We start from the raw sequence: 17,747 nt of genomic DNA on the forward strand, positions 1-17,747 counted from the left end.
TTACCTTTTGTTTCAGATGTACCTTCTGGTTTAAATTATGTACATAATTAAGAGTAGCAATAACCATCTGTTTGCCAGTGAATCTAAACAAAAAAGATTAGCTAAATAAAGGATTGTTCAGATTCACGTATATTTAGATGCAGTTGGACTTTCAGCATAGAAAAGAAAAAAACGGAGGGAAAAAAGGAAAAAGGAAGAATCCAAGCATTTAATTTTGCTCCCTTACCTTCTCCATCCAGACTGAATTCCATGTATTTTAATATCAAAATCAGACTGAGCTGACCCCTGAGCTGTTTACATACAGCGGCACAGCTGCCCTCTGAGTTTGGAATTCAAATTTTTTGGCAAAGGAACATTAGAAAATTTGAGAATTGAACATTCAGGAATGTGCTGTACCTTGAGCAAAAGATGCTTCTGCTGCAAGCTGAAAACATTTCTCCTCCTTTGGCAGGTGGAAGGAAATTTCTGAGATAAGGATGAACACTCAGTTTCCCTGGTCTCAGTCCCTGACAGGGAGGTTTCTCCTCTTTCCTGACACTGCAGGCTGCAGGGACTGAGTGACTCTCACCAGGATTTACTGGGAGAGCAGCTGACAACATGGATATTTGCACATTGTTCAGGAATAGGAGCAGGACAAAGAATCATCTTGGAAGCTTGGACACAACTAAGAGTCAGGAACCTTCTTTGTCAATAATTAAAGGCTGCAAACTCCAACTCAGTGAAATACTAATTTTTATCTAACATCTTGGAAAACATTTGATTTAATTAAGAGAATAATCAATGATGAGCACAGAATCCACAAACAAGCAGCTAATCTTACCAAAGAATGAGAGAATAAGCAGTCCTCTCTTGTCCCAGAAGGTTCCAACTGCTCTCTTCTGATACTTCACACTGGCAGCTGCAAACACAAAGACAACACTTTAAAACATGAACTTCCCTTGAAAAAACCACTTGTGAACCTGCATCCTAGACAGGACACTCCACTGTAGGGGGAGTTTGGATTAATTCAAGGGGAAAAAGAGAAAGTCTGAGTGCCTTGGAGTTGTAACAAGAGCTTAACATGCCCAGAGAGGGAATTCCAGGCCTCTCTTCTGGCAAGGAGCAGGTCTGAAATTGTGGCCACAAAGCAATTCAGAATTTTCATAAATGAGTAAACAAAGCCTAAATTACTTCACAATATGAGCTACAAGAGAGAGTTTTATAGAAGATCCAACTGGATTTATATTGATCTTACACTGATCTTCAAAGTGGGTTTAATTTTGCAATTGGCACTTCTGGTCCCAAGAAAGTCAATGAAGACCCTCAAACAGTGGCTGCTGCCCATGTGCTTTGGTCCAGCGGTACAAAAATCCCAGGGATCAGCAATGCTCACGAGGCCACTCCTGCCAAACCCTTTCCTTTGGATTTTCAAATGCTGTACAAAACACTTATTGGATTAAAAATGAGGTAGCGTGCTAGAAATATACATTTGTCAAAAATTAGATGGAGAAAGTATCTGATCTGCTTCATTCCTACAGTCACTCCAACAGGACCAACATATATCTCCTGTGGCATCAGAAGGACATAAAGTTTAATGCTAAAATACCCAAACACTAAAACTGAAAGTTCCAGACTAACCCCATTGCTCCTAAAGCACACAAGCAGCCAAAGTGACGGGACACCACTCCCTTGTATCCAAAGGTTTGCTCTTCACAGGAACTTGGATACTTCCCAGCAGCACACTGCAGCTGGATATGCCTGGAAAGTCCAGCTTCTCCACCATATAATCCTGCTGCTGAAAATAGTTTGCCTGTACTTTGATGTGCCACAACTACTGATAATTTTTGCATTCTGCTAAATGAAATAAAATACTTTTGTATTTTGCGTTCATTGTGCCCTTTAGATTATGGCTTATGACAAGGAAAATAAGTAATACACAGAAAAAGGAGATGTAATTTTAGGACTTAATTTTAGGAGTAGAAAGAAAGAGTTTAAGAAGTTGTGCATCAAGAATTACACATTTCAAGGAGTTGTGCCCCAGGCCCAGCATCACCAGCTGGGTGAGGGAGGGCATTGTCCAGCTCTGCTCTGGGCTGGCCTCTCTTCGAGTGCACCACAATGTCACATGGATCTAAAGCTGTTGGAGATGGACCAAAGGAGGGGCACGAGGATGGGGAAGGGGCTGAGGGCACTTGGAATGTTCAGCTGGAGCAGAGGACACTGAGGGGAGACTCCTCAGGGGCTGCAGCTCTGATCTCTGCTCTGGGACAGGGACAGGAGCCAGGGAATGGCTGCAGGGTCAGGGCAGCTCAGGCTGAGCTCAGAGAAAGGCTCTTCCCCCAGAGGGTGCTGGCACTGCCCAGGCTCCCCAGGGAATGGGCACGGCCCCGAGGCTGCCAGAGCTCCAGGAGCCTTTGGACAGCGCTGCCAGGGATGGACAGGGTGGGGTTGTTGGGGGGTCTGGATCAATGATCCTTGTGGGTCCCTTTCCGTGAAGAGTGTTCATGATTCTAAGATTCTAATACAAATTGATATGCACCAGAAGGAATTCTACCATCTCACATGATGGACACTTTAGGGAATCTCATGGAATCTCAGTATTTGTACAGAGAGATGAGGATGTGCTCTTACAGAAAGCCCCTGTGTCGATGCCAGCTGTCCAAAACCTCAGCTAAACTTTGATTTACCATTTCATAAAACAGTTTCTAAAAGCAACATTTCATTACCTGCAACAGAGGTCAACTTTGTTTTTATTTCAAAAAAATCTCTCTCAGCCAACAAGTCAAACACCAATCCCAATAATTTTATGGGTTGATAATGAATCCCAGCACCAGATGGGAATGGGCACAGTTTGACTGTGAGGTACCAGCTTGAGCATGCAACAAGTTCAACTTCACAGCTGCCTGTTGATACAAAGTCACCTTTGAGGGGAATATGGAGCAAGTTTATTAAACACACGCAAAAAAGCTCTGAAGGCAGACTATACAACTCTAGAATGACTCCTCAGAGACAGTGTTCTGGCCACGTATTTGCTTTTCAAAAGGCAAGATACACATTTCGGGTGCAGGAGCTGGACTGATTTTGTGTGGTTTCAGTCCAAACGAGGAAAAAAAAAAAAAACTTCACAAAATCTGCAACAAGCTTTTTATTGATTTTAATGAGGCTTGGAAGAAGCCACCAAATCTCCAGAGTTTTGTCAAGAAGTTTAAAAACAGGACAAAAATGTTCCAATATAAGCATTAACAATTCTGCTTTCTTGCTGCCAGAGCTCAGCAAACCCCCCCGACACGCTCATCAGCATTCCTGCTGCAAGGCTGCTGGGCTCTGATAAGAACCTCCAGTGTTATCACTTCCTAAGTCAACAACTTCTGCCAAAATAAGGGGAAAAAGCTGCCTGTTAGAATAAACTTTGCTATGAGGGCTGCTGGCCCTCTCCAGAACACCAGCTCATGATGGGAGCACTCCCAGGTCAGGAGGAGCTGTTTCATTAACACATCCCTGCACATCCCAGGGAGCTGCCCTGCAGGACAGGGATGCAGCCACCCCCTCCAGGTGCTCCCACCACTTCCTCTGCAACACCTCAGCTGTGTGAAGCACAGAAGGGATCCAGCACCATCAGCAACGACAAGGCGAGGAGATGGAAAAGGGACTGGATCCCTTCATTAAATCCTGACTCAAGTGTGTCTTTTAAGGATGGGCTTTGCAGCACCTTTATTGGGCTGTCACACTCTCAGAGCTGGTTTGGTTTAGCAGAGAATGGTTTGGGGGTTGGAGGAGGCCTTAAAGTCCTTCCACTCCACCCCTGCCATGGCAGGGACCCCTCCCACTGTCCCAGGCTGCTCCAAGCCCTGTCCAGCCTGGCCTTGGGCACTGCCAGGGATCCAGGGGCAGCCACAGCTGCTCTGGGCACCCTGTGCCAGGGCCTGCCCACCCTCCCAGGGAACAATTCCTGCCCAATATCCCATCCATCCCTGCCCTCTGGCAGTGGGAAGCCATTCCCTGTGTCCTGTCCCTCCATCCCTTGTCCCCAGTCCCTCTCCAGCTCTCCTGGAGCCCCTTCAGGCCCTGCAAGGGGCTCTCAGCTCTCCCTGGAGCCTTCTCCTCTCCAGGTGAGCACCCCCAGCTCTCCCAGCCTGGCTCCAGAGCAGAGGGGCTCCAGCCCTTGGAGCATCTCTGTGGCCTCCTCTGGACTCTCTCCAGCAGCTCCAGGTCCCTCCTGTGCTGGGCCCCAGGGCTGGGGCAGCTCTGCAGGTGGGCTCTCACCTGGGCAGGGCACAGTCCCCTCCCCTGATTCCAGCACAGGTGCCCAAGGACATCCTGTCACTGCCCAATTCAAACATGTCACAAGTGACTCTGCTCCAGGACTGAAAGGGATAGGAAGAAGAACACTTCTCCTTCAAGTCATCCTCTAAGATCCTGCTCTGGTGCCTATTTTGGGAACCTGGGCATCGGGTGAACACTCAGCACAAAGGTCTCGCCTCCAGTTTTTTTTCTTGGAAGACGTTATGGAGAAGTAGATTGTGTATCAATCACACAGTGAAACACAAGTAATAGTACAGCTGGAGGGGGAAATTCCAAATAATTGTTTCCAAACTGTAAAACTTTCATCCCTGGCCATACCCCAACCCCTGGGATTCCAAGAGCTACCCAATCCAGCATCAAAGCCGGTCCTACTCTGAGCAGTGACAGACTACAGGACCTCCAAAATCTAAATTATTTGAGCCTGTGACAGTGTTTTTCTTGACATTTATTTTAATAAAACATTGGCAAATTGCTAGGAAAAGCACTCTGGAGAAGTTTCAATCAACATGTTTGTTTAATTAGGTGACTGGAAAGTTGTCTCTATGGTTTCTTTGCTGAAAGGCTCTATCAGCCAAAGCAGGAGAGCCATGATTTGATAAGCATGGGAATGGCACAAGGGAAAAATAATGGCGGAGAAAAACAAATCCAGATTTTCTCTAGGTGCCAGTTATCCTCATAAAGATGTAAACAAACACAACCAAATGAAGCTTTTTTCCTTCTAACTGACTATTTTGAAGATGTATTTTCCCCTCCCTTTGCCAAAATATGGCATTGCCACACCGGTTGTGCCACACCATGTCCCAACCTAACATGATGCAAGTGTGGTTTTTGATGAGAAGTTCTGCATTCCTGTTTACATTTTGAACTTCCCAAAATTGCTGTTCCCACTCACCCCAGCTCTGCCATGAGGGGAACCTTCTCTTGCACGGGATTACCACACACTCCATTTCTTTCATCACCTCTGGGTTTGGCTGCTCCCTGCTCACTTCAGCTCAGAGGTTGTTCTTCTCCTCCTCTCTCCTTTTCCTGTTCTTCCTGGTGGATTTGGGCTTCCTTTCCCCGCTATTTTTACACAACTCTTAGCAAGCTCAGGAGCAGGAACACAGTGCTGCTATCAGCTGCCCACCAGCTGGGGGATGTGGTCAGCTGGTGGCCGAGCTGGAAACCACAGACCCATGAGAGTACTGGGAATGCAGCAGCTCCCCAGGCTGGATGGGGCAAGGCTGCTCCTTAATAGAAAGTTTGAAAACGTCCACATGGAGAAGAAGGAATGCTGATCCTCAGGGAGGCATTTTCTGGTTTGTAGTGCCACGTGTCACAGAACTCTTAAGGTTGAAAAAGACGTCTGAGGCCACTGATTTGGCATCACTGTGTTCACCACTGCCCCAAGTCCCCAAGGGCCACATTCACAGTGCTGTTAAATCTCTCCAGGGATGGGGACACCAGCACTGCCCTGGGCAGCTATGCCAGAGCTGGACAACCATTTCCATCAGGAAATCTTCCCTAATATCCAACCTGAGCCTCCCCTGGCCCAGCCTGAGGCCGTTCCCTCTCCTCCTGTCCTTGTTCCCTGGGAGCAGAGCCTGACCCCCCCTCCGGCTGTCCCCTCCTGTCAGGAGTTGTGCAGAGCCACCACAGCTGCTCTGGGCACCCTGTGCCAGGGCGTGCCCACCCTCACAGGGAGCAATTCCTGCCCAATTTCCCATCCGTCCCTGCCCTCTGGCAGTGGGAAGACATTCCTTGTGTCCTGTCCCTCCATATCATGACAAAACCCCCTCTCCAGCATCACTGTGTTGCACAGCAGCAAGAGTGGGGGACAAGCAGGACTCTAAGGTCTGTTTGCTGTTATTAAGACCTAGAGTGAGACATCCCTTTCTCTGCTTGCACACCTTGCACAACGTAATTATGGGTAAAGCTTTAATCCATTAATTCTTCCATCACATTGAAAAGACCTGTCCTGTCAAGGAGGCCATGGGAGATCCACACACCCACCCTCACTGCCTCCCTCGAGGAACGGAAGCATCGGAAGCTCTGTTCCAGGACTCGCACTGGATCACCTTACACGACTGGAAAGCGAATACTGCAAACTAACCCAGCACTTGGTAAAATTGTGGCACACTCCAAAAATGCCTTTTTGGATGTGGTATTAAGGTGGTTTTCCTTTAAAACAGACTATGCTGCTATTCCTTGAAGCATGGTGAGCCAGCAGAAAGGGTACTGCTCCCATACTCCTCCCAAACAAAACACCCCTCCTTCCTTATTTTACACAACTCTGGCATTTCAGACCCATGATGGCACATTCCAACTCCTCAACACAAGATAAAACCAATCCAGAGAGCAGATCTTGGAACCACCACTCCACAGTGCTGTAGACATTGTTTGCTTCCAGAGCAGCACAGCCTGAAAAACTGCAAGACATTTCAGATTTCTAGAATTGGAGGCAGCTTAAGAATCACTTCAGCTCCTGCAGAAATGACATTTATTTACAGAACTAATCAATTAGCCTGTTCATCTCTTAGCCTGCTCACTTCTTTGCCTATTCAAGTAGTTTCAGTTTGAATGGCAGAGTTTACAGTTCAGACACCAAGCACCCTCCCAAAGCCCTGATCCACTTCAGAGCTGTCAAGCACACGACTGCATTCTGTACTGAAGGGAATTGAAGGGGCTTTTAGGAGTAATTCATGTATTTCTGCCAGAATCTGTGAACCTGAGGATGAAGAGCCCTTCCCTTCAAAGTCTCTTCAATCACCATGGCAGGGGACAAGTATGTTTGATCCCAGCATTTTTTACAGTATAAAATAGTAATTAATTCAAACCAAGAAAAGCCTTGAGTTCAGGTATTCCCTTATTAGCCCATGCAAAACAATCCTGAGCAGAATAAAATAGCCATACTGAAAGAGCTGACCTAAGTTGAGAGACAGCTTTATTTAGCTACAAGCAACCCCTTTTGATGAACTGACTCCCTAAATTACACATTTCAGGAACTAATCAAGGATCAGAGTAGCTTTTCTAAGCTCACAAAAAGCTGTTTCCTAGAGAGCAGTCCACACACTTGTTTGGCCATCACCCACGAGGCTGCCAAGCCACCAAGAGCACTCACCATTCACCAGAAGCTCCGTGTGTGCAAATACTGCAGAAGTCAAATTTGGATGAGATAAAGCCAAGTGTGCTTGTCCATGATAAGGGAACCAGTAAGAGCTGTGTCAGGAAACCCCAGCACCTCAAGGGACTGCACAGAGCTTTCTGTGGGGTCCTATTTACCCAGCAAGTTCCAGGCACACCCAGGATTTACCAGAACAGAGTCCTGCCCTCCCTGCACTTGAGCAGCAACAACTTCCAGGGAGAAAACAACCAGGCATTTCCATCAGCCCACTGCCAGTTCCAGCTTCTCCAAACTTTCAGCAGTTTCCAGTCAAGTTACCTACAGAGGGAGAAGATTCCCAGTGGCATTGCCTCAGCCAGGCACAGCAGGGAAGAGCTCTGGCTCCCTACAGGAATTAAGACACACTCAGGACTCGGACACCTTCTCCTGTTAATTCCTGCATTTAGATCACAAGGGACAAACTGGTTTGGATAATGTACAGCACAATGCCTCCAGCAAACCTGCTGCTTCCTGGCCTTTCCCTGCTCAGCTGATCCACTGAACCATGGAATGGTTTGGGTTGGAAAGACCCGTAAAGCTCATCCAGTTCCACCCCCTGCTATGGGCAGGGACACCTTTCACTATCCCAGGGTGCTCCAAGCCCCAGTGTCCAACCTGGCTTAGAACTCATCAGTTCACTAAAGTGAAAAGAAAAAGGAGGAAAAGCAAATACTTTCCCTCCTGTAGTTAAACTGCCTCAGTATCTTCCAAGTATTAAGACAGTTGTTTATTCCTATCTTTTTCCACTTGTGGAAAGTCACAGTTAATTTCAGAAGCAGGAAATGTAACAGCAAAATACTAGTTTCCATTCACAAGCTGCACTTAAATAAGAGCTGGAGATGGACCTCAACTCAAACAAACAGCAGGCAAAGAAAAAGAATCTCAGAGAGGGCCCTGTGCATGAAGGCACACGGGAAAGGGACATGGAGCTGTCTGAGGATCCAGCTTTAGTGAAACTGCATCTCACCAAGAGCCTCAGCAGGGCAGCCACCAGGGACTGAGGCAGCACAGCCCTTTGATGTGGGAGGCAGGAGCCCACGGAGGAGTCTTGCAGCTCTTGTGATCGCCTCAAGAAATGTTTTAATGGGCTTCAATTCCCGTAGCTGGTTTGGAAGATCAATTACACACATTAGCAGTATCTGGTGTGAAGTACTGAGCTCTTTAATAGAGCAGTTAATTTTGTCACACTGCACTATGCATTCCTCCAGAGACACAACAGTGCTGCTTCAGAACCAGTTGACTAACACACATTTTTCTACTTTTATGTATCTTTAAGCCCAATAGTCCTCCATCAACTAAATCAAGTTAGATGCTCTGCAATGTTCAAATCTTAAACAATGTCAAAGGCAAGAATGACTACAATTTCTAAAGTCATATCTCCAGGCTGCCCAGGGAGGCTGAGTTCAGTCAGGACAAGTCCCCAAAATACTTCCTCCACGACAACTTCCATAATATTGAAAGTACACAGGCTTGTTCCCTTACACTGAAGTTGCACAGCCTTTCAGTGCCAGGAAGGAATTTACTTGGATTAACAGAATATGCTTATTGTAAAAAACTAAACAGCACAAAGTCAAAGTTAAATATATTTAGGCATTTCAGAGACACCAAAGAAGGGTTTGTGGTTGCTTGAGGCAAGGATGTGTATCAAAACACAGAGTTTCAGCTGGAATTGAAATTGAGTTCTGCAAAAGACTGCAGCTCTGCTAGTGAAACAAGGTTTGATAGAGCTCCCGTTAACAGCCACAGACTCGCCCTTCTCTTATTTAAAGGTAAAATCCATTGAAGTCCAAGCTTCCATAGAAAGGTACCGGTAGATATTGGAAAAGGGAATTCATTCTATAGGGTACCTGTATCTCCATTGGTCAATCCTGCCATCCACACAGTGATTCCAACAGAAATGAGTTTCTCTGCAGAACAGGAAGATTTCCCTTCCTACCTGCTCATTTAAATCAGACCACACCAAGTTCTCTATAGCCGATGAGTTTTAACTAAAAGAGCTATTCCTCCAGTATCCTATTTTACACTAAAAGACCTTTTCAAAAGCACAACAAATTAGTATATACAGACACTTATTTAAAACCTCTCTCACTTATTTTCCCTAAAGAAATTAATTCCTTTTGGTAGATACAACAAACTCTGAGAAGGAAGAATAATAGTACAAAGAATGTAAGTACTCATTTAAGTGTTTTATCCTTTAGAGAACATTCACTCCTTCGCTCAAAACAAACTAATTTACTAAGAAAGACTTGGTTGCAATTAAGAGATAAATCATCATTTTAAAGAAACAAAGGTTTGGGCTCTCCATCACATTACCAAACGCAACACATCCGCATCTCTCCCACAGGCATTGCAGAAGTCAGAGCAGTTCACAGCTCACTCTGTTATTGATGCATCAGGGAAGGTAATTTTCATTTAATTCCAGATTCTAAAAAAATATGTATGTCATATATGCAAGACTGCAGTTATCCACTACAATTTTTTGCATTTAAATCATTATCAACCAGCAGGACTTAACTTTCTTTAAGGAATATAAACATTTATAACCATCCTTACATGTCCCCTTTAAATTGCACGTTAGAAAAACATACAAGAGCACATGTGCATTAATCCACAAGCTTTCCTAAAGATGTGAAAGTAGCACAAGTCACATTTGTAACACTGCAGTTCTTACCTGTGACTTGCAGATCTCAAGCTTCAATTAAATACACAGAAGTGGCACTCCACAATAAAATTAAGATCAACTAAATCAATCTATTTTTGGTCTCTATCATTCCATTTGAAGCACCCTCTAATAACCATCTGAGTATCAAAACCAAGTCTGTACTTACTAAACATGAACTCTGAGAAATCTGCATTAAACCCATGAGAATAAAATATTCAAGGTGCATTTGCTAGGAGTGAAAAAGTACATCTGGCAAATTTTGGTTTAAAAAAGTAGTTACAACATAAATACAGAGCAATAAACACTGGAGTTTGGGTCCTGCCTTACTGCCTTTCCTCTGATGAAATTAAATGGCAAAAGCCCCTGACCTCAGCTGACACCCTGGGTCGTGCTGCACACACAGGATGGAGCTGCTGAAAATGAGCAAACACAATTCTGAATCTCCGTTTGCTCAGGTACTCAAGTTCCTCCTTAAACATCTTATGAGGTGCAATCTCTGGTCAAAATCCAAACCAAGAGAGGGCAGGAATTTCTCCCCTTCCCGTAACTCTCCAGGCTGCCTGCAGTAACACTTGCCATCAGATCCAGGGGGATGGACTTCCCAGAAAGCTTTCCTTCAGAGACACCAATTCCCCACCAGATTTATGTCACAGAAACAAGGTTGAATATCCAGTTAGAAAACAAACAGAAGTTACTTCTGCCCCTTTGAGCGCAAATGGGAACATACAAAGAACCAAGATCAATATGGAAAAAAAAAAATCCAGAACAATTGGAATGTGTGGAGAACAGCACACCAGGGAGTGCAAGCCCCCAGTGGCACAGTTCCATTACATCCACTTGTTCTTTGGACTCATCCAGCTGAGGTTCGAGGATCACCAGGCATATCCTCCCTTGACAATCAATTCCAATATTAAGGCTGGAATCTGAGCCCAACTTCAGAGAAATACTCGAAGGCAAAGGAAACCTTCAAGCTCTGAGCAAAACAAACAAGGGTAAGAACAATGCTCAGAATACTTAAGAGTGCCTTGCTTTTAGTGTAAGCCTTTATTTCAGAAGGTTATGCAGCTGATGTAACACAAATCTACATGTGAAGACAAATCTAGAAGCAAATGCTCAGAGCTGAGATGAAAAAGTATCTGTAATTTAGATAAATAACAGCTCGCTGCAGGAACAACCTCAGCATTCAGGTCTTGTATTTCAGAGCCTGCACAATTTTGCTCATTTAGATTTAAATGCCAAAAAATAGTCCAACTCCTCTCCTGGATGGAAGATTACATCTTTATGCAGGAAAGCTTAGCTGGAAGCTTAGATGAGTCTGTCAAGGAAGAACAAGGATCCGTGGTATGTACGTTTATGAGAAGTACCACTTCTGCGTCATTAGCCTGGAGATGTGACATCTCTGCATCAGCTCCAGGTCCAGCTGACAGAACTGTTCCACAGGAATTCCCTGATGGGAGAGGCCTCCAAAATAAAAATGCCACCATGAACCAGCACTTACAGCCAAACTTCCATATTCTGCCTAAACAACTTGAGGCTTGAACTAAAGATTTCTCTTTTCCAGTTGCTACTGAGTTGGGTGCTGAAAAACAGATCCTGCAAGAACAGGTAGGACAAAGTGGCCTGCTCTGGTATTTTACTATTTCACAAATTTCAGGAAGTCAGAGCACTGCTGTGGGAGTGCTGCTGTAAGGGAAGAGATCCTTGACAGGCTGACAGTGCTGCATTTTTGGCCTAAGATGTTACATGGAATTGCACAGTGAATAAACAAGGGAGGCAAAGCTGACAGCCCAAGCCCTGCATTAATGACCCAGCAGGTATTTTCACTGCTCATACATGCCATGGAAATCAACTTGCAATTGCAGCCTAAAGCAGCCCTACGTAAAAACCATGGAGTGAAGGGTTACACATTAGGAAATGCAAGCACTGTGATCACCTGTGAAGCTTCTGTTCAGCCTCTCTTGGAATATATATGACCCTTAATTCCCTTCTCAGTCCTCTTCTTCCCATAAACCCTCACCCAGTGATCTGGGGAGGACAAAACTCCCTGAACTCAGAACTTTTCACACAGTCCTTTTCCTTAAATCCTGCAGTCAGTGTGGAATCCTGAAGCAGGTCAGTCCTTCTTGCACTGCTCCTTTTATGGCACCTCTTCTGCTAAGGATCCACAGCACTCACCAGAGCTCCCACACTGTTCTGTATGTTAATGGACTTTTTAAAGGCTGGAAAACAAATTATAGTACAAGTTCAAGCCATCAGAAGGATCTTCTGTGCCCAGAACAGATGTCCAGAGTTCAGTTTTTTGAATACTCACGATTTTTTTAGTATTCCTGCTCTGTATTTGGGAAATACAACTCCATTACCAGGGGTCTGAGCAGCAGTCGAGCACTCAGGCCTGGAGTTGTGTACTCAGCACCCAAACCATAACTCTACACCCACCTGGAAAGGTTCCCAGCAACTTCCTAGCCAGGACCACAACCCACAACCAGGCAGGGACACACCTGCCTCTCCAGGATGGCACCAGCCTGACTCACCAGACCATCACCTACAACTTCTTCCCAGATAAAGCCACCTCACCCAGTGCTTCTACAAATACCAGGTAATTTAAAATCTTATTGGGCCACCTGGAAATTCTGGATTTCTTCAGGTGTCCCATCCTTCTACAGCCTCTGTTTAGAATTGCCTCAGTTATTACCTGTGGGGATGAACTACTGATGTCAGCACACTCACAGCAATACTCAAAAGATCAGACAGATAGTTAGACACCTGAACATCCAATCATCATTCCTCCCACAAACAGCCTAATCTTTATTTATATTAGTTTATTGGCTCAATTGCACAGCACAGACAAACCCCTGGCAAGCCTTCAGAACAGACCAGCACTCCCAGCTGGCACAGGAGCTTCATCAGCCACGGCCATTGGCACCAGGAAGCCCAGCTCATCTGGCTCTGGGCACCAGCTATTCCTGCAGCAACTTTAAAGCAGGCTATTTTCTTGAAACCATTGACAAAAAAAAGCCACTAAATTAGCTCACAAGTCAGTCTGTGTAACACAGCACAAGCCACCTGCCTCAGTGAGGCCCCAGTGCCACGCTTTGTCTGCCACAGCTTTAACTTTTACTTAACTTATCAAAAGGATGTCAGAAGTCTTATGCAAGTTCACCTCTAACGTACTCGTTATCCTCTTAGGAGCCATTGAATGAAATGTGAGTTAATGAATAACACAGTAGGAATTATTTCATTATCCCCATGGTGAGAGAGAGCCATCTAATTCTTGGATGTGATGTCAGACTTGAGAAACAGCCAGTGGTACTTACTCAGGCTTCCACTGCTCACTCAACTGCTACAGCAGTGCTGTTCCCAGAGCAAGGCTGCAGGCTGCTCTGACAGCAGAGCAAAGCTGCTCCAGGAGAAATCAGGAATTCAAGCAGCAGGAGTGAGGAACTGGAATCTGTCACTCTGCTCCCACAGAAGGGAGAGGTTTCTAGCAGCCCACATTTAATGTGCAGGCCTTGCACAGGTATGGGAATCAGGGCAGTAAGAGCAAGTCAGGTCTTCACATTTTCCTCTTTTACAGTGTCAACCCCACTGCAAGTCACCATTTGTCTCTGCTACTAAGTCAACCTGTCTATTAAACTCCATCAGAACCCCAGGACACCTACTGAAAGGGAAGTCTGAAGCAAGGTATAGATCCTTCATCAGTCATTGGCAATGTCCCATCTTTTGGCATTCCAAGCTGTCTCACTCCCACTTTAGCAAAACTAACGCTTTTCACTATAGAACTTGATGTATTGTGGCTTCAAGTAAACACTCGCTGCTCTGTGAAAAACATGTATCTCCTGCAGGTAGTGAGGAGAACAATTCCAAAGAAAGACCAAAGTGTCCTTCAGGTCATAATTTGCCTGCAAATTACGCAGGCAAACCAGCTCTAGATTGCCTGAAGAGTTTGCATGTTTAAAAGACCAGGCAGCTTCGGAAGGTGTTCAGAGCTGGTACTTTATTATTTCCTCACTGTGAAGTCCATCCTCACTGCTCAGGACAGCCATGCCTTGGCAGTGCCCTTTGGACAGTTTGGCTCTCAGGACACACATTTCTTCCTGTCCAGAACAGCCCCATACTTCCTTCACATTAGGAGGAGCAGTCAGGAGTAAGAAAGCAGCAAACATTTGAACAGCTCACACCAATCCATTACAGAGCCTACAAGTATTATTTACCAGGTGTTCCCCTCTAACAACCTGCCCAATGAAGAATAAACTACAGTACAAGCAAGCTAAAAAACTAAGCAAGAAGAAAAACTGGAAAGCCTGAGAGACCAAAGGTAGATAATGGACTTCTCATGCAGACAGAAAACCAGAACTATCTCCCTAACATGACATAGCCAATGAAAGGCCCAACAGAAGCAGATTTCTCTGCATGGACTGCAGAAATTCTCATTCAAGGGAAAGATTTCCCCCTGCTGCTTGCACTCACTCCTGACAGCCCCAGAGCACTGAGTCTGTGTAACACTCAGAAGCAAAGGACAATCCTGCCACACTCCTTATCAAATGGAAAGAAACACCATCTTCAAACCTAGCACGTGCTGTCCTGTCATTCTCACATGAGTGTGCACGTGGAGGATGTATTCATAGTCCAGGCCTGGCATCACAATCACTGTCAGGAGTGCAGTGCTGCAGTGTATTTAGAATGGCTCTGTTAATACTATAGTTCAATTCCATGATACTGTTAATATATCCCAGCCTGCAAACCCACTATTGTTCCACAAGCATTCAACTTCAATTCTTCAATAACTGCTCAAAATACCAATACTTAAGATACAAATCTCATGGCAGTATCTGTAAAACTGACAGAAAATTCAGCAACAAACTACAAAAAGCTGACTTTGGAGCAACTTTCTGTCACGTGAGAAGCTCCTGAGCTGGTATGGAGCAGCACTGCCCTGTGAGGAGCATCTGTGTGCAGGAACGGCTGAGCCTCTGAGTCAGCCCAAGGTGCTCACCCCGCAGGCAGTGCCCCCTCAGCTGCTCAGCAGAGCACACAGCTGCCTCAATACCCAGCAATCAGTGCACAACACAGAATGAGGTGGGAACCACGTTTCCAAGATGTGATGCCACCTAAGAGGGCAATGGGATTGAACTGCTGCCCTCACTGCTGAGGCTGGGAGCTCTCATTCTGGCTGGTACACTGATACTGCTGAAGCTGAACCACGTGCTTGAATTCCCCACTGAGTCAGAGCTGTCCTTACACAACACATCCAAGTTCCTCAGGGCTGCTCAGCAGGCCCTTCAGAGACTGCAGCTGTGCTCCTTCTACAGCTGTGCTGGTTAACCAGGCTCTCCTGCCAAAGAAACTGCCAAAGCCATGCACAGCCAAGAGAGACTGGTCTCTCCTGGAAGCATCCTCAGTGCCATGTCCACAGCAACTGCATACAAAAACTGCCCCTGGGACCTTAAGGCAGATTCTCCTCAGCAACAGCCAGATTTTGTGTCAGATATTGTCTCCTTTCAGCAGTCCCACAGTCTATCCCTCAGTGAGCAGCTCTTACCTACTTTCACCACACTTCAGAAGACAGACACACACTCAATTCAGCGGTGTGGTCTGGTGGGAGAATAGGGCAGCAATATCCAAGCACCTTTAACTCCACAGTTTCCAGCTTAAAAACACTTAGGACTCAGTAGAAGGGAGTAAACAGTGTCATGCAGACTGTCTGGGGAAGCATCAGTCATTTAAAAATATAGCTGCACACTGCAGGGGTTCAAATGTGAACAAGAGCTCAGACATTCCCTCTGTTAACAAAGCCACCACAGCTCTTCCTCACACCCCAAGCTTTTTCCTAGCATTAAGCAGCTAAGTGAAAGTCAGTTATAAAGTGATTTTATCACAACTATTTTCTCAAAGCTTAAAAATTAAATCAAGCACTCTGCTACTGGAATTTTCATTACCAGGAAGTTGCAATAATGCTTATTGCATTATGGTTACTGGTTTGTTCTCCCAATACGATAACTGCATCAGTTCGATGCTTTGAGTTAATTATTATTGTTTAACTGAGGTAAATGCAAACAGAAACCTAAACAGCATAGAATAAATAGTCGGAAACCAAGCTCAACTACGTACAGATAAACCAAATACTTCATGATCACCTGCAAGTATTAGGGAAATTCCCACAGAGCTCTCATACTTATGAAAAATTAAAAGACCTGACAATCACAGCTTCAGAAAATGGCCACAGGAAAACTATACAGTGAGGTAAAGACACAGGCTTTTTTCCTGTATCTTGACACTTGGAATAAGCTCTGAAGAAAGGTTTATTATAATCTTTTTTAAAAAGTACTACACCATAGATTGCAATATTTCCAAAATATTCTGTTGTATTATCCCAGCAACAAAGCATAAATAAGCATAAATGATTCTCTGGAGAGACCACCACACCTCCAGAGATCCTCTGGAGCTTCTTCAGCACTGATGAAAAAGAACCTCCAGTGACAGTGTGCTCTCACTGGAGTGAGGGGCAGGAGCTCCAGCAGCCAGGGGTGATGAAGGCAGCAGTGAGCCCTGGCACAGACTGACTGTGCTGAAGGGCCACCAGTTGCCATGGAAGTGTCCCGAGTTCCGCTGCCGAGGCTGACCTTGGAGCTGGTCAAACAAGTGGCTCATGTGAAGCTGCTGCTCTGAGATGCTCAGGAAAGCTGTGAACTGCCCAGAGGAGTGACTGCCACACAACAATGTGCTCACTGCAGAGCAGTGCTCCAACACCACTGAATAGACAATGCAAAGAGCCATTCAAGTGTCAGTCTTCCAGAGCAGCCAGGACAAAGTGCTTTTTGTTTCTGTCTTTGAGATCCTGACAAATCAAAACTAGATTAAGTGTGCTGGCAGAGTGGCCTTACCTCCCAGCCGGATATGTAATCCTACGGCAGAGGGCTGCCAGTGCTCTGCAGTAACTCACAGCCAGCACACCCAGCCATGCTCTGCCCTCCCTGGGATAGCTCTGGAGGGAATCACACCTCGGAGCTTGATGGGGAGCTCAGAGGAATCACTCTGCTTACAGCCAAGCTCAAATGTAACTCAAGAGATAAGAACTGCAAGTCCTGATTCTATAGGGGAAGAGGAGTCTGTGCCTGAGCACAGTAACCACTGAAGGCTTTATTATCTCTAGCAGAGGCTCTGAAATAGATACATTTGTGTTTTGTACAATTTCCATTTAACCTTGCTGATTTCCTTAGCATTATTTTTTGTAGCTCAGGGACAAACACTGTTACTAAGTAACTCTCCAGGATGAAGTTTCAGTGCGTTAGTTCTCACTGCTGAATTAAATACATAAGCATCTTAAATCCACAAATCCAACAGCCCACTACTCCAAAAACCACAAGGAGTAAGCACAATCTGTGCAAAAACACATGAACGTTTATCAAGCAACATACCAAATCTTACCTTAAATGCTAAACAAAACCCAGCAATTCAACTGCTTCAGTTAACAATTAATAAAAGCTCTGAGGAAAAGGAATGCATCTGATTCCACTTCCTACATAAATCTCAAGTACATCTTGAGATACAAAACAGTACCTCAGACACAAAACAGTTTCAGGAGCTGCATTTTTGAAGGACAATTTGAAATCCTTCACAGCTCTGTGTCAAGTGAAGGCTGCTCTAAGCCAGCACCATCAGCAC

The 17,747-nt window shown here is 45.2% G+C and overlaps 1 protein-coding gene across 10 annotated transcripts in view; it reads right to left on the minus strand.

Moving 5' to 3' along the window:
• Positions 1–17,747, minus strand: part of MTMR3 (myotubularin related protein 3) — a 72,050-nt gene that overhangs the window by 41,499 nt on the left and 12,804 nt on the right. For 9 of the 10 annotated variants that reach the window (XM_041488940.1, XM_041488942.1, XM_041488945.1 and 6 more), the window contains one exon: positions 821–898. The gene's annotated coding sequence lies outside the window, so the exon portion shown is untranslated. Of the gene's footprint in view, positions 1–820; positions 899–7,381; positions 7,489–17,747 lie in introns of those variants that run through there. The other variant, XM_041488941.1, reaches the window with a different exon arrangement.

The sequence above is a fragment of the Pyrgilauda ruficollis genome, unplaced genomic scaffold (assembly GCF_017590135.1).
Source record: "Pyrgilauda ruficollis isolate IOZ18807 unplaced genomic scaffold, ASM1759013v1 scaffold9, whole genome shotgun sequence".
Taxonomy (NCBI): Eukaryota; Metazoa; Chordata; class Aves; order Passeriformes; family Passeridae; genus Pyrgilauda; species Pyrgilauda ruficollis.